The following is a 26,945-nucleotide window of genomic DNA, read 5'->3' as shown; positions in this document are numbered from 1 at the left end:
TTTTTGATCATGTAATAGTTTGCTGTACTATGTTGCAAATAAACATTATAATCTTAGACAATATTTAGTCTATATAATGTATATTATTATGGACAGAAGCAGAAAAGCCAGGTGTAGATTACTGCACAAAGTGAGAATTTTGTTTTCCTTGGTCAGGATATGTACAGTAAGTCCAGCTTGGATTTACAAGGCTGACAGTTAATACTGAACAAACAATAACTCAAACTATGAATTATGAAAGAGCTGCAGCATCTGAAACTGACCACAATGAACATTTGACAGATAAAACAGTACCACAGTGCTGCAGTTTCAGCTTCACAGTTTGTCATGTCTTTTATGTATTGAGATTGTCTCTCTCAAGTCACCATATATTTTTTTATTAGTAAGTTTTTATTTTTATTTTTATCAGTTACTAGAAATTTCAGGCAACCCCATTTCAATTTCAGGTAACCCCACGTAGGGTCCCGACCCCAAGGTTGAAAAACACTGTTTTAGATTCTTCAAAATAGCCACATTTTACTTTTATTACTGCTTTGCACATTCTTGTCATTCTCTCAATGGGCTTCATGAGGTAGTCACCTGAAATGTTTTCCAAAAGCCTTGAAGGAGTTCCCAATGATGCTGAACACATGTTGGTCGTATGTGGTCCATCTCATGCCATTTAAATGAGAAGGTGAGTTCCAACTTTTGACTGGTAGTGTACTTTTCAATAACACTCTACCCGCAACAACAGGCCTCAGTCACCTTTTGCCCTTGCTTACGTACAGTAGCTAGGGTCAAAGTCTTTCCCTTCAAAGCTTTCTGCATCTGTAGGGCTCATTATTACTCCCAGCATCCCACAGGAGGCCCTGCTGTCATCTGCCCTGTAGCCACCGCTGACCACCATTCATCTGTACCCTCCCACCAGTGGAGCTTTCAGCGCTCTCATAAAGGTTCAAGATGTACGGCATCAACACCACTGTAACGGAGTCTTTGTTTGCTCAGAGGACGTCAGCCTCTTCATACACTGAAGTTTAACCCAATTCACTCCTGACATTTTATCTACTTGAAAGAGCTGTATGTAGTATTTTAACTTTCAAATATTTAAAAAATGACCTGAAATTATCATAAGTGTTTAGAATGAATAAAGAAAGAAGAAGAAAGAATAAGTTATACTTACTCCCACTTCTTTTTGAATATGCAAATGAAGTCATGGATATGTATAAGTTTTGTTTTTGTTTTTTTGTTTTCTTCCATGACTTCTTACTACCTGTTTTATTTCTAAGGACTAAGTAAGGTTACTTTGTCTTGTTGCATATTTGAAATAAACTTCACAAAAAAAGAGAAAAAATGAAGAGCTCTGAAGTTACGCCAAAGACATGAATGATTGAATTATAGAAAGATGAACACAATCAATGCATATCAATGTTCTGGTGGATTTCAGTGGCCACTAGAGGGAGTAGTGAGTCACTCTGCTGGTTTCTCATCGTGAGAAAAACTAACACCACAGGGCCTTTGATCAAAGTGTCCGAAAGTGATGAGAACCACTAAAAAACAATGTTTAGAGTCAAAGAAAGTGAAAGCAGTCAAAGCCAAAAACACTGGAGAATGGAATTTGATGCTGAAATTGCAACAGTTCTTATACTTTCGTGAGTTTGATTATCAAGTTTATGAAGATACGAAATAACTTTGTGACGTTATTATGTTCATTACATTTTTGTTTGTTGTTCCAGGGTTCAGTCTAGACTGTAACAGTTATATTAACAACACAAACCATCCAGAAACATGAGGTGATTTGTGGTTTTAATGCAGCTGTTTTCTGTCTAAAAACAGAGCTAAGAATATAAGACACGGCGTTATTTTGACCGACAAAATAACCGGCTAGTTTTAGTTTAATGAAGAAAACCTGATGATACCATAATACAGATGTGTGTAAACAATGAGCTTTATACTTAATTCAATGAGTGATACAGTCTGTGGATATATAGCCTTGATTCATTAGTGGTTTTGGTTGTTGCAAGTGTGTTCTGGTATGTGACTTTATCCTGCTGTTAAAAGTTTGCAATATCAATACTACAAATAACCCCTACGAAAAAGTCTTAAAAGTCTTATTTAACTGTTACTGTGTTACTTGATGGCACAAAATGTGTTTTCTCAAGATAGATGAACCACACATATCCAGTGATTCTATTTATTTTGACAGATAAATAAACTGACTGAAACCACTTAAATTGAGGATCACGAACGACTGAAATGATAAAATACTGAGCGTTGGATGATTTATGTTTTATTCATCACAGGTCAGGCTTTGAGATGTGTTTGTTGCCAATGCTGACATCCAAAAAAATAGGATCAGTCCACATAGTTTGTTGTTTTCATTAGTCTTGTTGCTTGAAATTCAAAACTTCAACTGAAACACAGTTAACAGGTTTTTTTCCTGTGAAAAAAACCTGCCAACAAACTTGACACTAATTGGTAGGTCAGACAGAAACCACAAACAGAAGTCAATATTTATAGGTGTTTACCCTTAGACTGTAGGTAAAAACATGTGATGCAAACTGCAGTGAATGAAAGGTCTAAAAAGGTTCAGAAAGCAGGAAAGTAGGTCGTTGGATACTGTAACTCTTCCAATTGGATTTTTGACCTATAGAAACCTTCTGGCCTGGTTTAAACATGTGACAAGTCTCTGCTTAGCAAAGAAACCATAGAGAGGAAAAACTAAGATGAAAATGCTGCTTTGGAAAATTTGGTCCTGTAACCTGAGAGCCTGGAGAGGATAGTCATCTGGAAGCTTCGTTTACCTTTTCCTCTCTCTTTTAATGTGTATGTCCCTGCATGTGCATGTGTGTGTGTGTGTGTGTGTGTGTGTGTTTTTGCATCTGAGCGTGGCCATGTGGCCCAATGCTTTCCATGTGTGCGAGGGGAAGTCAACAGTGTCGTTTTGTTTTGATGGGACCAGATAGATCACCCGTACTCTGGGGCCAGAGAGCAGCGCTACTGCCTGGTTCTGACGCCATCCCTCACCACAAAACCCAGTATCAACAAAACAGGGACAGAAACCAAGAGAAGCAATGTTTTTGACATTTGATTTTCCACTATCTTCCCCCCCCCGTTCACAAAAAATCATCATTTAACAATTACACAGCATACATAGCTACTTTCCCTCTGTCTACCATTAATCTTCTAAATACTGAGGCTGGACAGACTCCAACTGCTGTCTCTTTGATCTATCAAATTGAGCCTAACAAAGGAAAATTCCATAACAACAGAGTGAATAAAAAATGACATTACAATCAAAGTCCCATGCTGGGAAAATAATTCACCATGTCTCCAGATTGCTTTGTCTTAGAATGGTGAAATAGGTGAACAGCCATGGGATGAGATGTTCCAGACAGAGTTGGGGAGTAGTGGAATACATGCATTTACAACATTCAGCCATCAAAATACAATTATATTCTCAACATCAGTAGACCTGGTTGTATTATTCACCCTGAATTTACTCATTACTTAACTCAAATATGTCCTCTACTAGGCCACAGGGGCCACAGGCTGAGAGTTATAACTTTAAAGGTGACGGCTCAATTGCACCATAAATTTTCTTGCATGTTGTCCTGCATGTTTGTGTGATTTTCTCACGCTGCTCCCACCATCCAAAAACAAACAATTTCACAGTTAATTAGCTGCTCTAAACTGCCCCCTAGGTGTGAATGTGACGTCAATGGTTGTTTGTCTCTGTATGATGACCTAGTAACCTGTATAGGGCACACCTTACCCCTGTCAGCTGGGATCAACTCCAGCCTCCAAAGGAGTCCAATGTGAAACAAAACGATCTACTATGAAACTGTATGGAAATTCATACATATGTGCTGTAGCTTTGGTTTAATCTTTGTTTACTGGCTTTATCTTGATGCTGTAGAACACAAATAATTGGGTCAAACCTTTTTACCACACAAAACTAAGGGTAAACTAGGGTACTTTTCTGAAGTATAAATTTCAGGAACTTTATACTTAGGCTCCACTTAATCTCAGAAGCCAATATTGCTCTGTACTGTATTGTATATTAGATTTTTTTTACACCACTACATTTAACTAATGCTTTAGTTACCTTTCCAATACAGTTTTCCATCTCAAAATATGAAAACTGGGTTCAAACTCTCATCAGAAACTCTCAACCCTCATCATTCAAATCCTTGTCAGAAAAGAGAAAACAGGCCTGATTTTCTCCCATCATGAAAGATTGACTTATTGGAGATATATCATTGTCACAGGACATCAGTGAAACAAAAATATAATGATTACATTCAATATGGTGCCTTTCTTTGGATTAAACTGCAATATGTGGTCAAAAGTATTAAGACACTTTGAATTCAGGTGTTTCATTGCTAACAGAAGTTGGACTACAACACGATTAATGGCCAGTGTCATAGTATTATTTTATATTGCGATAAATATCATTGCAGAGAACCTTTTTATTTTGTCTTGAGGATTTTATTTTGTTGACATTGTCATCTGCACTTACAAACAAAGCTTCACAGAGTTTGTCTCATTTTACTCAAGGTTGATATTTTATCAATAATTATAATTGTTCTAAGCACTCAACTTCTAGATTTCTCAGACATCTGTCATGTTCTGTCCAAGAACAGTCATTCTAAACCACAAGTAACACTTAAAATAAACACTGGTTTGGCATTTATCACAATAATGCCAAAATTGTTGTCCATATGGTGTACCAAACAACACATAAAATAATTCATTTAACGAATTATAATCAGCTTTTAATATGTACAACAATAAAATGAATGCAAAACAACCTATTGTCGCTGCCAGGTAAAAACCTCTCATGTCCAAAAGGTTATTTTTCAGCAAACTGGAAAAACTATGTATATTAATAAATGAATAGATTTAAGAGATGTAGTCACAAACTGTTTTCAACACTTTTTATTGGCTAAATATTTCTAAAACCATCGGGCCAACGTAAAGACTGACCAGTAGAATTGTTTTATGATTTAAAAAAAGAAGACCAAAAATTAACTTATGAGGTTTCCACCCAACAGCAATGATATATAACATTAAAACAGTTCATTTTGCCCATAATACTTAAATCATTTAACATGAATACACACCTCTTACTGGAAGCGTAATATTTTCACATGGTGCAGCTGTATTAGTGCTTTAAGTTAAGTTAAATCCTTCTTTCTTTCATTGACATTCATTCCTATGTCACATGCAATATACAATGACACTACAGGAGTTTTGGGTGTATGCTTTGAAGTGAACAGGAGAGTACAGAGTAATCCATCCTTTCTTATTCAAGGCAACAAAGGATCTGGAATCTTGAACTCTGAATCTTCTTGTTTGTATTATATGACACAACAAAAGTCTGAAAACCTTGTCTCACTGCTTACCTTTAAGGCAAACAGTCGAAAGCAATTGAATCTATATGAGGAATAGTATGACGTATTTATGAATGCAATCTGTTGCCTGCAAGGACAGAACATATAAAATGACTGATTCCTCAGCTGGTTTAGACTAAACAAACAACAGCAATCTTGTCAATTTTGTGGTTTTAACATTAGGTTTTCCATGTTGTTGTAATTATATTCATCATCTTCTGATCCCCGGCTAATCCCGAAAGTCATTCCCTTCTGCTTCATACACACCCCAGTGAAAATGAAACCTTTACTTCTTTCTATCTCGCTCCCTCTCTTGTCAAACATACATACACAGACACACACTCCTCACTTTCCTTAAACTCATCCACATGCGGAAACAGTAGTGAGGTCGGTGCTGTGGCTAAAGGATCCTGGTCTGTGTGATGTGGAAGCTAAACGTCTACTGTTTCAGAAAATAAACATAGCAGGATTGTCCCAGAGTAACATACACTCGCCAGCAGACAGACTCATAATATTTCACCCATTTGATGACAGCTGGGAGAGTTTTCCATAGTGATAACAGGAATGTTTTCACACCCCCTGGACACATACAGTCTCCTCATTGTGGCTCATTTCATACAGAGAACCTGTTCAAGGTTCAAGGCACATACAGTTAATTCTAAATGAAACTGGTTCACGCACAGGAGACAGCGACAAGAGGTTCAGTCTGTGGGTCTGGATGTGACTTTCCCCCCAGTCTCTCAGAGGGACTTATCTTAGATTCTTCTTTGCTCTGTTTTAGATCAATTTGTAATCCCCCTGACTCTATCATCTGAGTCATTCCCAAATCTCTACTTCTGTCTTTGAGCCAGCAGTGTGTCTCGAAAGCACTCAAAGACCCTAATACTGCGCACACAGACACATGCACAATATGCAGATGTGCTGTTACACACAAACTCAGTTAAAGGTGGAGTAAGTGATCCCTGAGAAAGACTGAAAACTAAAAGCCAAACAACCACACCCCTGACTTCAGTACTCCATCACAAACCCCCCCCCCCAACAAATTCAACTATATTCCAGCCTAGAATAGTATTGTGTTGATCGGCCCAATTAGCTATGTTTTCTTTTTTTCTTTTTTTCCTTCTGCAGAGCCAGGGTCGAGTATAAACCATAGACTGTATAGAGGAAGTGGACAGAGGAACAGTGATGTCATGCTTCAGTTTTTAGATCGCTGTTTTGAAGCCAGGAGTTTTTGTTTTGGCTGACCCCATGTTGGCGTTTTGGATCTTTGTCATATTTGGACAAAAAAAGTGAAGCTGCGGAAACGTGAGTGGTCGGTGCATCACAGGTCAGCAAAAGCTAAACGGTATCAAATAAATCAAGTATTTATGCAAATGTTGATGTTAGTGTAACTTATTATTATTCCGTTTTATTCAATAAAAAACATTTCCCAAAATCCAACTTGGAAAACGAGTGCATATCGTACACATGGGACATTCAAAGTCCAGAATTAAAACCACTTTCCCTAAAATCTTATTTATAGATCAATAATTTAAAAATGGACCGTCGGTATCAGTATCATCAGAGGGTCCAAATAAAATAAATGAGACAAGAATGAACAGTGGGGAAATAACTGATGTAGGATTTTTCATGAGAGGTTCATTGTTCGTCATGTTAGCTAAGGTTTTATGAAACCAGATCCACTGGCTGTCAGTGGTCTAAGTTCAACATATTTCTGCACTGATTTCATTTTAGAGTCTAGTTCCTTGATAATTTGTACAAAAAGGAGATGTTTGCTTACACTTCCTTTAAGAGTGTTCTAACTGCTGCAGCCTTTAACGCAGAGGTGTCAAACTCACTTTAGTTCAGGGATCATGTTGGACATATGGTCTAATATGATCTCAAGTGGGTCGGACCAGTCAAATAATAACAGAGAAAAAAGTAAAATTATATTATGAAAATGTTTACATCTACAACGTTTCCTTAAAAATCTGAATAACATGAACAACCTGAAAGGTCTTAAGAAATTAAGTGCATTTTTAATAACATAATGCCTCAGCTTATCATCTACACACGTGCATTACAACTTGCTTTACAATAAGAAAAAACACAAAACATTTACAAACAGGCAGAATTTTGGTGAAATTGCATTGACTTCTCTTAAGACATTTCAGGTTGTTCATATTTGTTCAGGTTATTCACATTTTTTGTAAAAGGATAGTTTATAAATGTAAACATTTTCATGTAAATTTACTTATTTACACTAAAACAAGGGTTATTATAGAGATTATTATGATAGTATTTTATTGGTCTGATGCACTTCAGATTAAATTGGTCTATATGTGAAACCTGGATTAAATTGATTTTGACTTTGTTAATTGTTTATATCTTTGGTGTAACTTCACAAATTCATCCCATGGGCTGAACTGGACACTTTGGCAGCATGTTTGACACCTGTGCTTTAGTGTGTCTGATCTTATGGTGCGGTTTGTTTCAGCAGGTGTGTCCAGATCAAAACAACTAAACTAAGAATGTCTTAGTATGGGCCCACATGAGCTTTGGAGTTTGTTTGTGGTGGTAATGTGATTTTACCTCAGTCTAATCCATCAGTCTGGTGATATCCACAAGTTTGAGCTAAATGGCATATGTATTCAGCCGTGCTCTGCATTCTGGGATGAGCCGAAGTATCTAACTTTTGTAATAGTAGCACTGGCTACCTGAAATGACAACAACAGCCAAAGATACGTCTGTCCAATAATTGGTGGCACCTTCTCACACTATTTGTAGAGAAGCACTTTGGTTCATTTAGATTTTTATCACTTGAAAAGAAATCAAATCGAGCGGAGAATGTTTGCAAATCCATCAACTGATTTGAACAAATGAACTGTAGGTGTGAAAACGCCCTTACAGACCAGCAGAGGTGTGACACAGCGGCAGCCATTGATAATCCCTCGAATAACACAAACCAGAATCTGTCAGCTTGTCTTCTCAGGGCCGGACTCTGACACTACCCAAAAACTCACATGCACGTCTTCATACACAGAGACCATTCAAACCGCAGATGCTTGATACCTCATTGTACATTCAACACTGAGGTGAGAAGCCACTTACTCCATTTTTTTTCCCTACTCAAACTCTGTCTAGGAATATTATGCTGGCTTTTCTCCACTTGTACCGCAGACTGAGTCCACACACTTCAATAAAAATGCAAATGCCTGCTTGTAAACACACACTAAATAATCCTATATTGCACATATTTTTGAACACCCAAGCTGTCTGAGTTGGGGCCAATGGTGACACTGAGCTGCTGATCAAACACAGCACTGTTCTCTCCTGAGGCGGTTCAGGAAGACCTCTGTGCACGATGAGGACCCCTGGGGTTCGGCCGGCTTCCTGTGCGTTCCAACAGCCCCTGTCTCTGCAGGTTTAGAGCAGGTGGGAGGGTGGCGTTACACATAGCTGATTGACTTCATTACCCCTTTTCCTGACGGGGATAAGAGAACCATTACCGTGTTATACGACACCTGAGAGAGCATACACATGCATGAACACCAACGGCCATGACCACACATGAATGCACACAATTAACACATTACAGAACATGCTAATACACATGTTAACCTGCAAACGGGTACAGGCTACTCACCACTTTTCTGAAAACTAGACCAATGTGCAAGATTCACCTCAAAGTACAACAGCTCATTTTAATATAAGAAATTCATACAGAAGAAGATGCATGGGATTACATCAGGAAAGTTTCCACATCTGAAAGATAACACTGAAGAGAGGCCTCTGCATTCCCCACAAGGCACGATGGAGCACAAGATAAACTTGAGATAAGCATACAGTGTCTGTCAAGGCCACATAATTGTTGTGAAAATTACAGTGATCTATGGTGCAAAAGCTACAGCAGGAAATACTAAGTGATGTTGACTAGTACAGCTGAAGGTCTTAATCCAGTGGTTCCCAACCTTATTTGGCTCGTGACCCCGTTTTAACATCACAAATTTCTGGAGACCCCAGACATTCAAAACAGAGACATTTTTTTTTGTTGTTGCAAAAACTAATGTGTTTTTGATCATGTAATAGTTTGCTAGACTATGTTGCAAATAAACGTTCATTTTAGATGACATTTAGTCTATATAATGTATAATATTATGCACAGACACAGAAAAGCCAGGTTGAGATTACTGTACAAAGTGAGGATTTTATTTTCCTTGGTCAGGATATGTACAGTCAGTCCATCTTAGCTTTACAAGGCTGCAAATTAATACTGAACAAACAATAACTCAAACTATAAATTATGAAAGAGCTGCAGCATCTGAAACTGACCACAATGAACATTTGAAAGATAAACAGTACCACAGTGCTTCAGTTTCAGCTTCAGTTTGTCATGTCTTTTATGTATTGTGACTGTCTCTCTCAACTCCCCATATATTTTTTTTTATTTTTAAGTTGTTACTCCCGCCAAGTGTAACGGCAGAGGTTATGTTTTCATCGGGGTTTGTCTATCTGTCTGTTTATCTGTCTGTCTGTCTGTCTGTCTGTCTGTCTGTCTGTCTGTCTGTTTGTTTGTTTGTTTGTTTGTTTGTTTGTTTGTTTGTTTGTTGTTAGCCAAATAATTCAAAAAGTTATGGATGGATTTTGATGAAATTTTCAGGAAATGTTGATACTTGCACAAGGAACAAATGAAAACATTTTAATGGTGATGGTGGGGGGGGCGATTTTGATGAAATTTTCAGGAAATGTTGATACTGGCACAAGGAACAAATGATTAAATTTTGGTGGTGTGTGTATGTGTGTGTGGGGGGGGGGGGGTCTGCGCTCTCTGAGTGCTTTTCTAATTTTTTGTTTTGTTTTGTTTTTTATCAATTACTAGAAATTTCAGGCAACCCCATTTGAATTCTAGGCGACCCAAACCCCAAGGTTGAAAAACACTGTCTTAAGCACACGTTCACAAAAAGTAAAGAAATTTGTCATGGTTGTTGGAAAAATAAAGCTTAAACTTAAAGTTATTAAGGTATCAGTCCTGAAAACCTTCATAATGGACAGATTTGACCCCAAACTCATCCCATAAAGCATGAAAACAATGCATGAGTACTTCTTCTTAATACTGGAACAATGAGTGCGGTTACTACTGATCATCCGGCGTCTCCTCACTCACAATGTTGACAGTTGAGTGCACTGACACAGCTGAGCAAAGGCCTTATTGTGGCATTAAATGCATGATCTGAGCTGAGAGAGGAAAGTTTGCCACATTTCATTAACCTCACATTGAGCCGAGCAGGTCTGATGAAGTCATGCCTCTTGAACTCCATTTTGCTTTAATTTAGAAGACTTTCACTACAGTATACAAGTCATCAATCACGTCCTCAGTCCGTCCTCGCTTGTGTCCTCGGGCCAAGATGTGGATAGAGCCACAAACACTCATATCCACTGAACCATATGTATAGAGTCAAAAGGAACAAACATTCATCCATTCTGCGCTCCTCTCTCCCCCACAGCTTTCCCTTAGTCGCACAGACACATCTGCAAGGCCACATTTGTCAATCAGTGCAGCCAAATGGGTTTAAACAAAAGCAGTGATAAAGTCTCTTCATTCAGCTGTAAGCTCGAGAAAAACCCATGCGCAGTCACTCCGTTGAGACAGAAGCCTCGGAGCTCAAAATAATCAGTGATGCCTGACATTGTCTAATCACTTTCTACCAGAGCATGAAGAAGCTGAGGAGTAGACGAGCAGACAGCAATGCTCACTGAAAAATGATGTAGTTTTTAAAAGAAAAACCCAACATGTTGACACTAACAATAACTTTTGAGCAGTGCTGACATGATACACAGTAATTTATTAGTTGTATAGGAACTTTATCTTAACAAACTTTGACCCATAAAGACCCAAACAGCCAGTGAGAACCAAAATCATCTATTGATCTAAAATGTTTAATAACTTCTGAACCACTAAACCTATTAATATGTTGAAATAATTGGTGTAAAATACAGTTTGTCATATTTTCATGGTCAGCAGATATGACCCATTTGGACGTTCAGAGGCTCCGTAGTGAATGTGGAAACACTGTCATCTTCTACAACATTGATTCACCAGTAAAACCCATGGAGTTGGATCAATGACAGTGGATGGAGACACTTGTTTTTATGTTCAGTTGTTGATATCTTTGCTAAAAAAGTCACTTTTTCATCAGTTTTCTCTGTTTTTTATATAATATCCCTCAACCTGAAATGGAGCTTTTATGAACATCTCCATGATCAGTAAATTAAATATGGGAAAATACTTGATTTTCACTGAAAAAATGTAAAATACAGACAATAATATTAAAATAAATGGTGATGAATCACTTGGGAAATGTTAAATATAGAGAAAAAAAATAATTTGGGAAGTGTCACAAAAGTAGCACTGGGTCTTTATAAGTTTAGATCAAATACTTAGCAGGAACATGAAGACCACTTGAAACATATTATATAGTTTAAAAACTAAATATCTGAGACAAAAAGCAAACTTCTGGTGATTTATGATGAACAATTAATGATTCATTAACCCTTAAAGACCTAGAGCTATATTTATAGAGATTTCCAAATGAATTCTCTACCTTTAACCTTTGCTAATTGATTTATCTGCATTTATTATAATATTATCCTCTGCATTTTGCCTTTTCATTGAAAATTAGGTATGTTCTCCCATTTGATTCTCCGATCATGTAGATATTGATTAAAACTCAAAGGTTGTTGTAACAAAGCACAAAATACTGAAGAAAAATGGACTTTTTCAGCAAAACATGTTAAAACAAGTGTCTACAACCATTACCGTTTATCAAATTACACAGGTTTTACCGGTGAGGCTGTGTTGCAGAAAATTACAGTGTTTCACAATGTTCACCACGAGCCTCTTTTGAGAGTCGGGAAACTGTTTTTTACCTGAAATATTTATATGTATTGGTAGGATTACTGCTTCAAAGCTTATTATACATTTTAGATCCTGTAGCTGTTTAGATTTGTGAGGGTTAATTAAAATAATAAATAATAATGTAAAAAAAAAAAAAAAATCCATCCTTTACTTGAAAATGAAGAAAACAAGAAACCCCTGGTGTAAGAGGCGAGTTAGAAATACTAATGTGGGAATAAGCCCATGTTTCTTAATGATGGCTGTAAATTGAAGAACAGTGTGACTGAAATTGGCAGCCAATTCAGTCTGTTGAGTACATGGAAAACAATGAGATAACTGCAAGCTTTAGCGGTCTTAGGAAACAGCAGAGCGGAGAAGCCCGTCAGGCCCTTTAAAGCCTTCCACATCACTCACACTAAGCAGACTGTCCGCCTGCAGGAAATTCCTCCTTACAACAATCCATTCTGGGACATCCACTGGACTTGTCCATTTAATATAGTGTCCAATCTGTGACCAGCCTTGGACCTGCTTTCATCATAATTTCCTTTTTCAAAATCCCAAAAGAACTAGTAACCCAGAGTTCCTCATTTTTAATAATATCTCAGGGTATGAGTTTGAGAACAAAGATAAATCCTGTCAATAACTGTGATTCTCTGCTTAAAGAAAACAAATGCAACAGACTTCCACCGTTCTTCAATGTATGGAGCCTTCATCAAAAAAAAAAAAAGTCCTCCTCAGCGTGACTTGGATGACATCCCAGAAACATTAAGATTAACATTTATAACCACAGGAGAAAAAAAATTTATAGGACAAGCTCCATGCTTTTGCTGTTGTATCAAAGAAAGAGCATTCCGGCATTGGCTAGATTTATGGCACATCTTCCAATTAAAGTTCAAATTCTGCTCTTCTAAAAGCAGCCTGTATTACATCAAGTTCTGGCAAAAAATTTTTGTATATATTATGGTCACTGATGTCACCACTATTCTCATCTCGCTACCCATCACCACTATTGTTTTTAATATAAGTGAGCTATGTCTAAAGTGAGGTGGAAGTGTAGAGGAGGCGCTAGCAGTGAACGGCTCTCGTGCCAAAAACTATGATCTTGTTCTTCATCCGTGGCCCATAAACATTCGGCGGTGTTTTCATTTCTGAGAGGAAAAGCAGTTTTTTACTTCTTATGTGGCAGATGCGGCCTCTTTTACAAAAACATTTACTCCATCAAAAGACAGAGATGCTTTCTCAAACACTTATCAACATGGATTTATTCTTTTAGATGAATTTGATAAAAGAGGACCTATTATGCACTTCTAAGTCCATATTTGTATTGTTTTCTGCCAGCCCCAGAGGCTCTGTAAACAACCACTAATAGAAGTTTTTATTTCTTATATCTATTTATTGCTTTTTTTTCCCCCTTTGAAATGCAAGCCATGATCCTAGTCTGAATCTAATCTGGAATATAACAAAGAACAGCTTCAAGTGCTTTTAAAGTGCTAATTGGGTGCTAACAATGTTCCATGATTGTTGTTGCAGTAAACCTGCTCATAAATGTCACATAACTGAATGGTATATATCTGTACACAAATATCACACCTCCAAGTGTCAGGTTTTCAGTAGCAGAGAGACCCTCATTAGGAAGACTTTGCATTTTTTTTATTTCTACAGTAAAACAGTGGGTTATTATTATGGCTGATTTGGGGTCTGTAAGAAAGAAACTCAATTCAGGTTGTGCTCATAAAGACTCAGGAACTTTGGTGTGTGCAGAGGTGAGTATGTAGCGGCAATGGTTTGAAAGCAAATACAGATGTCTTACTTTAAAACCACCCACTGTATGCCATGTTTAGACATCTTCATGACTGTTGTGTGTGTCAAATTGCCAAGGAAAACCTATTTTAAAATATTGTTACAGTATTTACCCATGTGAAAAGTGGTTTCCGTGAGACAAAAAAGACCAACAATAGTACGCTACAGAGGAACAATTGAGACACAAACGGGGCAAAAAGGGTGATTTTGGATCTGGTTTGGTTTACTACACACTTTAAAAATTAGTTCCATCATAAAACTGGACTCGCACACTAAATTTTACAGCTTCCAGTTTCTGGATTAAATTGCAGGAGACAGGAGAATAATGTTGTTTCTGTTACGAAACACAGACACCGCGAGTTAAGAGGTTGGAAAATGAGTCAAGCATATTGCTGAAGATTTGATAGCAAGCAGCTCATGTTATACGAGGCGATGATACAGGAGAATGAAGAGATGGGCAAGAGTGGTGGTGGTGGGTGGGGGTGGGGATGGGGGGTAAACAAGGATGAGGTTGGGAAAATGAAAACAATAGATTTAGATCTGTCATGCAAGTAACAAAAGAGGCTTTGTGATTTTAGCCAAAAAAACAGCGACTGACTTTGTGGACACTTAGCACTTAACTAAATTGTACATCAATAAAAACGTCCAAGCTCCTGTGGAGATGTGGCTTTATACACAAGGAGGGATGGAGAAATGGATGAGACAGTGATGCTGTGGTGGCAGAAGGACTTAATGCTACAGGGAAGGGAGCCAGTCTGTCCAGCGTGCTCAAGGGTATATGCTCTCCCACTAACCATCATCAATGTGGTAGCAATCAGCTGTGGTGCTGGAGGAAAATGAAGCGAAAGGAAAAATCATCCCACAACGGCTTCACCCCCCCACCCCCCTACAAGGCGCCCCTCTGTTTTTCCCCTCTCCATCCCACCTCTCCCCAAATCAGTGGTGCCGATTGTTCATTCGGAGATGAACAAACTAATATGGCTGTTCTGGGCAAGACGACAGACACAGACATGCCAGTGGTCGAGGCAACTGGCAATGCAGAAGACGCCACAACATCCATCCCAAACCTCCTTTTCCTTCTTTTTCCCTTCGGAAGCCAAGACCAGAGCCCTCAAATCTTTCTACTGGTAATGAAGCAGATAAAAAACACTATTATCATTTATGCTGTTTATGCTTTAAATGTCCAGGAACTGAACTCTTTTTACAGTAATTTATGTTTTATTGGCTTTGCAGGCTTGTGTTTCCAGCCTGGTATGGTGCTGAATCCTGAAGTAAAGAGGTTTTCATGTTGGGGTGTTGAAAACCTTCAGCCAAGTGAGAAAGGTCTGGCTTATGGTTGTTCTAAATCAAATCTGCCAGAGTTTAGATCAAGGAATCACGCTGTTAAAAACATACTCGTGCCCACAAACAGAAACACACCAATCCATTAACGCAGTCCAAGTCACATCCGTGCCAAGTAAGCATATGGGGAATCACAACCCAACACACACCAATGGATCCTGTGAATGCAGTAATGATTATCTTTACAGACAAGGATCAACATTCTGTGGCTTTACCGTTTCAGTATACATTCTGTTTCCTGAATGGAGTGCTTCTGCAGCGCAGTTTCCACTGTGGAGCGCTTTAAAAAAGTGAACATAAACAGTGAGTGCTAGAGTGAGGCTCTGTATTGGTGCTTTTCTCCACGAGCATGTGGACAGCATGGCTCAGCTATTTGTCTCTCTTTAATAACCACTAGAAAAGCACCCACAGATCCAGCAAGATGTTTTCAAAACCAGTGAGTTATGGTTTTACCACACTGATGTCACTGTTTAATAGCATACGTTTTGCTGAATTCTGAACTTTCCTCTAATACTTGAATCATCTCATCAACCCAAAAGGGAGGACAGATCGTCTTCGTTACTCCTCATTGCCCTTCTGTCTTCTACGCAATCAGTAAGCCATTTATTGAAATTAACTTATTCAAATTGTGGCCAAGAACTAAGACTATGGGTAATGAACAAATAAAAAACAGAACTGTTTGGTCGGTCTGAGATTTTTCTGTCATTGTGTTTGTGTTGAGAAATATGAACTCAAACCAGACGCATGCACACAAACATATTCATTTTTATTCATGAAAATGAACTTGGGTAAATTTCAGCCTTGACCTAAAACTATGAGACCGTACCTCATAGTTAATAAAAAGCATAACTGTATGGTTAGTCTATGGTCTACTGTCTGACAGGATCTGTGTTGACTGAGAAGCCCCTGATCTTTCTCTCCATCTCTTTCTTCTTCATGTCTTCTCTCCAGCTCTGACTCATTCTCCATTACAAGTCCCAGGTCTGGCGTCAGACGAAGCACTAAGTCAAAATGCCTTAATCAAATAAGCCATTTAAAACAAGTAAACGCTGCCTCTTAGTCTCCGTGGTCTCTTATTCTATTGGACTTGCACCATGTCTGCCTCTGCTGGCAAATCAACTTCTGGGGTACAAGTCTTATTACTGAAGGATGTACAGCATCCAAAAATGTATGAACATATATCTTTTTCATCGGTTTTAACAAAAACGTGCATTATTGCATGCAGCACTTTGTATAAATAAGAAAAGAGCCAAGCATGGTCATATGTGTTTAGCTAGCTCAAAACATGTTGTTTATGGTGGACCAAATCGAGGATCTGAGATTTCAGTTAGAGTGCACAAAAACAGACAAAAACACGAGATGTCGCTACGATGACATCAGTTGTTATAAATACTGACATTATACATATCCGGCCTGTCTAAAACATTTACTTCTTACATGATGTCAACATAACATACACAAATTCAAGCAAATTAGCAGGAAATGAATATTAAAAGTCTTGATACCAAAACCACAACAAGACTGGAAGAACTGGAAATATTGAAATGTAGAGGCAGCAGTTTATGCGCCCTTTGACAGGTGGTAAGGATGTTTTAGTGTATGAAGTAGTCTGTGTCTTTTGTAGAATAGACTCGTACTCTGTCTTCGCTGAATCTAACTTTTCTCTCCTGCTGCTCACTGCCCTCTGACCACCTCAACTGCCACAGCTGCTTTAGAGCACAGCAGATCAAACTGGAAACTACTTTACATTAGCATACTTTCTCCTGGCTGACATTTTTCAGTCTGACAGTTCTGAGATGAGAAGGAGAGTGAAGATCGTCCTGACTTAGCTTGCTACTTTCAAGGCTTGCTGGGCTGTCTATTATTTCCCTGATGGCCTTTTAAAAGAGGCTCATCCATCACTCCTTGACAGCATCTGTCTCTCTATAACCTCTCTGGCCTGATATGAAATAATATTTTTAAAAAGTCAAGTCTGTCACTGTAATGGACAGCTCCTCCCACTGGGTGGCAGGAAGTAAAGACTGTGAAGCGTGTCATTCACGTAACTCAGTTCTATGCATGTGTGTGTGTGTTTGCATTTAATAGAAACAAATACACAGTAAAGTGCGACGGAAAAGACTTCAAGAAAAACTAGAGGAGATAGAGTTCAATTTAACTGAGAATATGATACAGAGAACTTTTGTTTTCTTTGGTTTGCAAGCTCAGGATTCCCTCAGCCGATTGCATGATGGGTGAGTGATGAAAAGTCTGAAGAGGAAAGCCCCAGTGATGAGGAACTGCAGCCGCCATGTGTTACTCAATGCCATGTGTGGTGCCTACTGTAGGACCCACACAGGCCCCACTCTCAGTGTAATTAACGCCCCAAGGGTTGGAGTTGCAGCTTCTATATTTCCTAATGAAAGAAAGATGGCTGTCTCTGCAGTATCCAGCACTCTCTAAAAGTCTAATAATCCCTCCGCACATTATTCATCTTTGCCACAATACCCCACTATTATATTCAAATGATGCATGCAGCCGTATGTGCATGACTGTGCATTAGTCCACGTGTGCTGTTCTGTTTGTTTTCTCTTTGTGACTTTGACAGCACAGTATGCATGTGCATGTTCTGGCCTATGCTGATTGTATGTCTGTGTGCATGATTGTGTATGTGTGTGTGTGTGTGTGTGTGTGTGTGTGTGTGTGTGTGTGTGTGTGTGTATCCTGCAGATTGATTGTGCAGCCATCAGGGCCTCTTCTGCTCTGTGTGAGTGGGTTCCTGTTTAACACAGACAGGCAGGGTTCACTGTGTGCCAAGCTGGCATGCTCCCTCGGATAATGAGAGACTATGCTTTGGTTTGGATTGTTGATTAAGGATTATTCAACAACACAAACAAGCTACTGTTCAACCATGTGCGCACACATGAAGTGTACTGAGCCCTAGACATTAGGGCCAGATTTGGTCTTAGCATACAAAGAAATGTTGCTGGAAAATATATTGAGAACAAGAGGAAAGTTAATACAGTAAATGTGTATAAATCATGTCTATATAAACACTGGATAGCTGGGCTGGCATCTCGTCGCGCCTGCTCTCTATTTCTGCTTCTTTCCTGCAACAAGTGATAGCAAAAAAAAAAAATGATTGGGTCCTACTGCTGCTATTTACAAGGCAATGTGGGGCTCAGTTTAATTTCCATTAGCTGCTTTTCAGACTGTAAATGTACATTTCCAATTAATCTTGGATTAAAAAATAACAGCAGAGAGAGACATCATTAGTTAGTCTATAGTATGGTATTGTTTGGTTTACTAAAGTATAGGGAATTCATTATGTGCCTTAAGCAGTAGAGTACAACAGCAGTAAAAGAAAACAACAACAACTAAACCAACATCCCTAATTGAATGTTAACATACCAACATTTGAAACAATAACATCAAAATAGTTAGGTTAGTAATGAGGGCAATTAAAATCTTAGAGGATTTAAATAGTCAAAAGACCCCAGAAACCAGAGCAGAAGCCCAAACGCGTTCAATATTGGCACTGTTCATAGCGAATGGCAGCACTGTGATGTGGTGACAGTGTTTTTGTAGCTTAGTAGTGCTCCCTCAGAGGCTGTGTAATAACACTGATCACTACAAGAAGGTACCACTAAGAAAAAATAAATAAACCAAACTGCGACCAGTCATTAATTGTGAATGGCGAAGGAGTCACAGCCAGCTGCTGCTACGTGGGAAATGAAAGCTTCTATTTATCTAGCACGACATTATATGACATAGCATTAATCACTATGTATAAAAGATGCAATTTCGATAATTACTCTTAAGACTACTATAATAAATATTTCACGTCTAGCTGAACACAAAACACCTTATTTCTGAATACTAAGTAGGGTCTCTTACTATCAATATTTTTGTTGGAGGCTGCAACTGTAAAGCATGTTTTTCTTTACATTAAATGCCAGAAAACAACAACCAGTTATCACAACTCACACTGTAATTAATATCTATTATGAACATTGACCCGTGGTAGAATCTAACCCAGAACCAGCAAAACAGTGAGATGAGCTATAAGGACATTACATGTAAATAGGCAAAAAGTCACTGGTTACTTTTAAGACTACTATAATAAATATTTCATGTCTAGCTGAACACAAAACATCTTATTTCTGAGTACTAAGTAGAGTCTCTTACTATCAATATTTTTGTTGGAGGTTGCGATTCTTTTTTTTTTTTCTTTTTTTTATTTCTCCTTTTTCCTAAACCTGTCACAACCACCCCTCTTCGGAGGACAACTTTATTTTTACTTGCAGCTCGTGTTTAAGTAACAATCTCCAACTTCATATTCACCTGTTCATTCATTCCTTGCTTGTATACATGTACATAGAGGGAGGGAGCCCTTCCCCTATGGAGGTTGTGATTCTGAAGCATGTTTTTCTTTACATTAAATGCCAGAAAACAATAACCAATTATCACAACTCATACTGTAATTACTATCTATTACGAACATTGACCTGTGGTAGAATCTAACCCAGAACCAGCAAAACAGCGAGATGAGCTATAAGGACATTACATGCAAATATGCAAAAAGTCACATGTAAGCTAATAGTTTTGCTTGTCTTGAGCTGGATTAGATCAAATAAAAGCCCTCCTGTTGCAGCAGCTCAAAGAACTGTTTCATCTGCGACAGATGTATCAACCAGGATCTTGACCAGAGAAATATTTCAGGATGAACTAACATGGATAGACCTTTTCACTTTTCAAACCTGACCCTCTGTATGTATTTCCAGATTGAGTCTGGCAGGAGTTGAAGTGAGAGGCAGAGATGGACAGACAGAGAGAGGAATGAGAGGAGAGGAGGTATGAAATATTTGGCTGGACTACTTAAGGCTGAACCATATGCACATAGTGAGGGAGTATGTGGGCAATGCTGGGCAAAAAAGTTTGGTAGAGAAAAATAACTCTTGTTTACTTTCTTTAGACTTCCCATTGGCCACCTCATTCCACAGCAGAAATACATGTGTAACAGTGTTTATTTAGATTTGTATATTGAGCCTGCTTATAAACCTGAAAATAACCTCAGATTGAGAAAGATTATCAGCACAAATTGAAGTACTTGGTACAATGCTTACTGTGCTGGTTAGTTGCTGAGCTAAAAAATTCTACTAGCAGCACAATGTGTACTTTCCAATTACAAAAACAGCAACAGCTTAGTTGTCATAAAAAGGGGAGAGTTTCTGTCAGCACACATGATTCTTGGATAATGGAAAATCAGTAATTCATAAATATCAAGATGTAATTTTACCATCTGATGATCCCTCGAGTATCCGCTTAGAATATCTGCCAAAATGGAGTCTATTTCTGCCAACATCAATCAGTGTAAATTCAGTTGAGACATGCGAGGCAGTGGTCCAACAAGGTGCAGCGTGGTTCCCCACTGACAGGACGGACTGATGTGATCCACAAGGTCAGAGAGGAAACACGTTCAGGATAACAGTCAAACACGTAACATACCACAACACCTCGTCATGTCAGCGTGTGATGACTGAGTTCACATGAAAAGGACCGCTCAGTCAATCTGAAGGTGAAAACGCTGCATGAATGTCATTCTACTGACAATATTCAGTCCTCTCAATGCACACCTGTGGAATAGTTTTACATTTATGTGGATTATACTTGTTACAATGGCAGTAAAGATATTCTATTCTATTAGACTTACACTAAAAAGAGAAAACATTCGTGTCTTTAATACGAAGAGTCTGAGCACTTATGACTCATCCTCTTGAGTCCAACACTTTGAACAAACTAATAGCATAAGCAAAGGCTAAATTATGTGTTCCAGTCCTTGGATGCTCTTATCATCACCTCCTTCAACTCAATTTGTAGTTTTTTGTGTTTCCTGAAAATGACTTAGGCATTTATTTTAGGACGGTGACGTTATGGTGCATGATGTTGTAAACAGAAAAATTACCATTGTGAATTTAGACGACTCAAAATGCCTCATGAGAAATAATAATACAATCTCTTAATTTCTTAAAATTGCCAGAGAATACAGACAGTATAATTGGTTCAAATTGCAAATTGTTGAAAAAAATCATATTCAACAAAATGAAAAATATGTATTGATATAGAAAACTTATATAGAAACTTCTTATAAACTAACTTATATAGAAAACTTCAACATCAAATATTACATAAAAAACTAGCTGCTAGTTCAGGCATAGTTTTGCCTTTATTTACATGCTTTAATGTATGACCATATAATTAAAATATAAAAGAAATTTCTATTTTTGACCTTCCCAGGCAGTGAAGTACCTTTAAATGACCAGGTTTGATCAATTGCAGTAAAGAATAAAAGTATCCAACTAGCTCTCTCATGTGGGAAACTAATATATGTGTGCAAAAGAATCCCTCACCACAAACACACTACCTGGATTATGCCGACTCACGCACACAAACACACACATTTCAAATGGGAGCACCAGCATGAGGCTGCCAGGACCTGCATCTAGCGAAGGGCGGGGGGTGCTTGGGAGAACAGAACCGTCTCAGGTACTAGGACAGCAGCATCATTATAAGCCCCCAGGAAAAATAACCCAGTCTTAATGCAACACGACGGAGCTGGCCAGGGCTAGCCAGACCTTGTCAAACGGGCCTCAGATAGTACAGCCCACAGCACCCAACATCTCGACAAGCATACAGGAAATCCAGATAAATACATAAATAAATACGAGTGTTATAGTTGGCAGAGCCGTGGTGTTTGAGAATACCTCCGTATATTTGGTTTGCTACTTGAAGCTCCCTGCACTGCAGGATATTCAGTGTCTATACAGGCCTTTCATGGGGCAAGACCAGGGCTGCCCTACGTAGAAATGAATGTGAGGTTTGATGATCAAGAAAGCAATTAAAATATGCCACACTTCTGGTGTTAAATGTTTAGCCTGTGAAAATATAGATTTAATATGGTCTCAACATCATTATGCATCATTAATGTTAATGATAGTGCTGCTGCAAAGGTCCTCTATTGACACATTTTACATCAACATGAACACACAACCTAAAAACAGTATCTATATACAGTAAACCATCATACAGCCAATATACATGAAACTGAGGAGGGCATCCACATCATGTTTAAGATCTTATAGCAGTTTTCCTTGAGTACACTAAAACTCTTGCAATATAAATTCCAGTTTCTTTAAATAATCAACAGACCTCACTATCAATTCAATCCATTGTGCGTTATTGGCATGAATATCATAGCCAAAGCACCAGGGAAAAAATAATTCAATAATAACTTTCAATCAGTTTGATATACGCAATGACTAAAAAAAAAAAAAAAAAAATTAGGAAACTGTTGACAGGTCTGTGGATTATTTAGAAACAGAATTTTGACCTAAATTGTTGAGCAGAAATCCTTTAGAGATATATCTCAAACCTCCAACTGAAAGTAATGTGCATGACTAAATATCAGTGCAGATAAGTTAAAAATGTGTTTTCAATAGGCTCCGTGAACTATGAGTTAATGCGATCACACTGGCCTTTACCTTTGCATGCCACCTTATTGAATCTTGTATCCATCATATAGCTAATCATTGTGTTAGTTCAACATTGTGGTAACCAAAAAACAAAAAAAACTAACAAACAAAAAAGTGTACACGAGGCCACAGGCTAACAAAGTCTGCATGTAGGGAATACAGTGACTGCCAGTTTTCCCTCTCTGTTGTTCTATTCTCTTTCTCTGCCAAAGCTCTGGAGAGGAGGAAGAGGGGGGCAAGAAACCCTGTTGCGAACGACAGCTGAGACCTGGGACATGTTTTAAATTTGGACACTAATGTTGGCTCTTTTTACAGCCCTTCTGTAATATGTTTTATGTGCCTCCCAAACATTGGAACGAGGCTTGCATCCCTCTCTCCCTCTCGATCCATCTCATACATCACATGGAGGAGCTGGATGTCAACACGCCCTGGGTCCCCTGCACTTTCTCCGTATCGCATTATATAGCAGCATGAGATGAGATGGAGAGCAATGACCAGATAAAGGAAGAAACATCAGAGAAACGTAGATCCGAGGTCATAAATCCTGACATTATTCCATTTTTTAGTGAAAATGAAAGATGTTTAGGTGAAAACAGGATCAAAGGTGAAAGAAAGGCCATCATCTGCTAAATCAATCCAATGTGTCAAAGCTTTTGCTGACCTAGGCAACAAATTGCAGGCCCTTTAATTGACTACAGAGCATATTTGTGGACATGAAATGGAATATCTAATCTCCAATCGTGGTTGGAAAGAAAAGGCAATGACTCAACCACCTCTATTTACCAATAATATACTCAAGTTTGTTTCTCTCAACAGTTGAAATCTCCTCTCTATCTTTGTTTTTCCTAAGAGACCTTTTATAAGTAAGTGATACTTCTTTTTCTCCTCACTGAACTCCGCTGAATGTCTGATCTTTAAAACTGGCTCAGATTTATTCAATAAGATTAATTTCATATTAGGGATTAAAATGATTTGTTACTCAGCAGGCGATGTGTACAGATGGCGACCTTTTTAATATTTGATATCTAGTAGAAATACACACCGATATATACACAATGTGCATAAATATGCTGTGAATAATATGAAGGTTGAGGGGCAACTCTTCTATAGTCTCATCTTTCTCTCCTGGTGAAAACAGGCCTTCTCTCACCATGGCTGGATTAATGGCGAACACATGTTAGGAGGAGGTCACTCTCTTCCAGTGGCTGCAATTTAGGATTAGTGGAAACAGTCGCATGGAAACAACTCAGCTCCCACAGTGACTTTCACTTAACCCTCTCCTTCTCCAAAGCCCTCCCCTCATTTTAAACCCCTCATTCGTTTCCCTCAAATCACCATCTGAATTGTAGGCCTCATGCTCCTTCATACAAGGTCAGCGTGGTTTTCCTGAGAGGAGAAACATAAACAAAACAGACACACAAATGAGGTGAGGGTGGAGAGGGGAAAGATGAGTCTCTAGATGCTGGAGACCAAAGCTCTGTGGCAAAGAACTGCACTGGCAGTCAAGCACTTTGCTTCTCCAACATTAACAGCGACAGACGCAACAGCGCACACACATAAAATATACATATACTGCACTCGGAGGAAGTATTGCTGCAGCGGCATCAGTGCAAACAGCTAGATGGACACACACACACACACACACGTGTATGATATCATGATAATCCCTCTGAATCCAGGCTACTGTCATGGAGGTATGAAAACCAGCCAAGGACATGTGAGAACCGACACCAAACCAGAACAAATAAACCACACCGTAAGTTTTTCCCCCACTGCAGGAACAGTGAGAAAAAGAGAGAAAAAGAAGAAAAACGGAGTGAGTGAAGAGAAAGACTACAGAGATTTAAAGGAGAGAAAAGCCCACAGCACGCGGCCCAGAGTGTGCCTCGCATGCAACTGCCTCCCACCCACAGAGTGAGTCTCCAACATGCTGTGCTAGCTGGTCCGAGATGCAGGAAACTGGAGCTGATGCTGTAAAAGTAGCACAACTAGAGAAGACACTGAGAAAAAAAAACACAGGAAAGAAAAGTATATTTGACATCGAACATGAACAAGACATGAGAATTTCTGGAGCGAACAGGAATGAAGTTGTAAACATGTAAGCAAAGATAATAAACTAAACTATATCTGATTGCCTAATACTATTTGTCCATGTGCTGCCAGAATCACAACGATTCATATAAATGTAATCTGAACAGTGTGGCGAACCCACGTTGTTATCACCAGACTCTGTAGTTTCTTTTAGCTGTCCAAAACTTCAAGCTCAGTATTTTCGTTTTCAGTCAAAACTTGTTCTCATCAACCTTGATTCCATCTGTAACCATCATATTTTTGGCAAGAAATGCTTTGATAACACCCACTGTACACAGCTTGGAAAACCTACAAGCTTGCATCTAGTTGTTAAAGAGCCGCACGGTCCCCTCGGGAGTTGGCGGAGCTCAAAACAAACCATAAGGGTGAGGAAATATTGGACTTACATTCATCAGGGGGGGCAGAAATGCTAATATTTCACCCTGTCAACTGTGAAGTGTTTTCTAACACATTCATCAAAACTAATCCATAAGGCGATAATATGCATGTCTTGTGTTTATATAGCTTTCTACACTGTTCCCATGTGGCAAATCAATCACTGATTACAGCATAACTTTCCTGTTTTATGACTTTTGCCAAATTAAATAATTTTTAGTTTCAGTTGATTTCTGTGTGATGATAAACCATTGCTTGTTGCTTTGATATTGTGTTATAAGATTAGAAATGGCAGGCAAACAGTATAAATTTTGACTGCTCACATACTGTATCCATGGGCACCATAAAGGGGAGAAAAGTGATGGCAATTCTAAAGGCCCAAGACTGATAGGGGCCCTAGAAAATAGTACAATAGTCAGCTTTTTTAAATGAAAGTGATTAGCCTAACACCATGAGAGAATGTTTGCTTCACAAAGTACTAATGAAATATTTGTTTGCATTAGTTTTGTTTTGGGCAAAAACGAATTAAACTAAAATCCAGTCAGCCTCTGCCATATGTAGCTGACACTGTTGTACCAGGGAGAAGTGTGGAAGTGGAGGGAGAAGTGAAGGACAGGGACACTGACAGCAATAGGGATGATAAGGAAGAAGCATATGAGAGAAAAGAAAAAGGCAAAGGGAATTTAATTTACTTCCATCTAAATAGTAAAACTATATTTTATTTATAATTGTATGTTAATGTAAAAAAAAAAGTCTAATACTATTGTCATTAAAAAATATATTAAAATGTAAAAGACTGCATCTTCCTCATCAATCTTGTGAGAAATTGTGAATTCTATTGTAAGCAGTATAGTGACGCAAGCCTGCACAGTGTTATATTTTTAGGGGTTGCATAAAGTGGTGGAGCACAAAGCTGCATTTTTTCCACGGGTCTCCAGATCCCTAACGGCCCCCCTGGCTTTATCTACTGTACTATGCTAGGTCTTACTAACAGTCCGATGTTACTTCAAAGGATCATCAGTAATTACAACACCTCTAAAACTCTTTCAGTATTTAAATGTTTTTTATGTATCCAGTGTGAATTGTATGGTTGTATACAAGTTCTTTTATTAAAACAATTTAACTGAATAGGAACAGGAGGTCAGTGAAATGTTTCCAATCAAAACAGCTGATGACAGGACATTATGTCCAACTACTGGCAATATCTCCACAGGAGAACACTTACAGACCAGAATGAGCACACATGAGGTCAGTGTGGCAAAAAGTTTTGGGCAAACTGCAATTAGATGAGATGTTGATGGGAAGACGGGCTGTGAGTGTATGTGTGGACTGAGAACAGTGGGGAGGGAGGCCCATGCCTGACCTCAGCTGCTGCTACGGAAATTATCCCGCCAATTATCCAGGACGTATTCCCCTAGTGCTCCCAACACTCAGCGGCCAGTCTTTACGACCTTAGGAAACTTTCTGTGTTGCTTAACTGCGGTGACCTCACTTTAGTTTGTATGCGCCACAACTCTGCTAGGAAGAGGGACTGCTACTTGTCACAACTCTGGAGCATGACGTCAGGGGGAATGAGTTCAAAGA

At 38.6% G+C, this 26,945-nt stretch overlaps 1 protein-coding gene across 4 annotated transcripts in view; it reads right to left on the bottom strand.

The window, feature by feature from the left end:
• Positions 1 to 26,945, bottom strand: part of znf469 (zinc finger protein 469) — a 227,596-nt gene that overhangs the window by 129,863 nt on the left and 70,788 nt on the right. The gene's annotated exons all lie outside the window — the stretch shown is intronic.

This window comes from Sphaeramia orbicularis, chromosome 6 (assembly GCF_902148855.1).
Source record: "Sphaeramia orbicularis chromosome 6, fSphaOr1.1, whole genome shotgun sequence".
Lineage (NCBI taxonomy): Eukaryota > Metazoa > Chordata > Actinopteri > Kurtiformes > Apogonidae > Sphaeramia > Sphaeramia orbicularis.
Note: the sequence above shows the minus strand (reverse complement) of the source record. Positions and strands in the feature narration are given on the sequence as shown.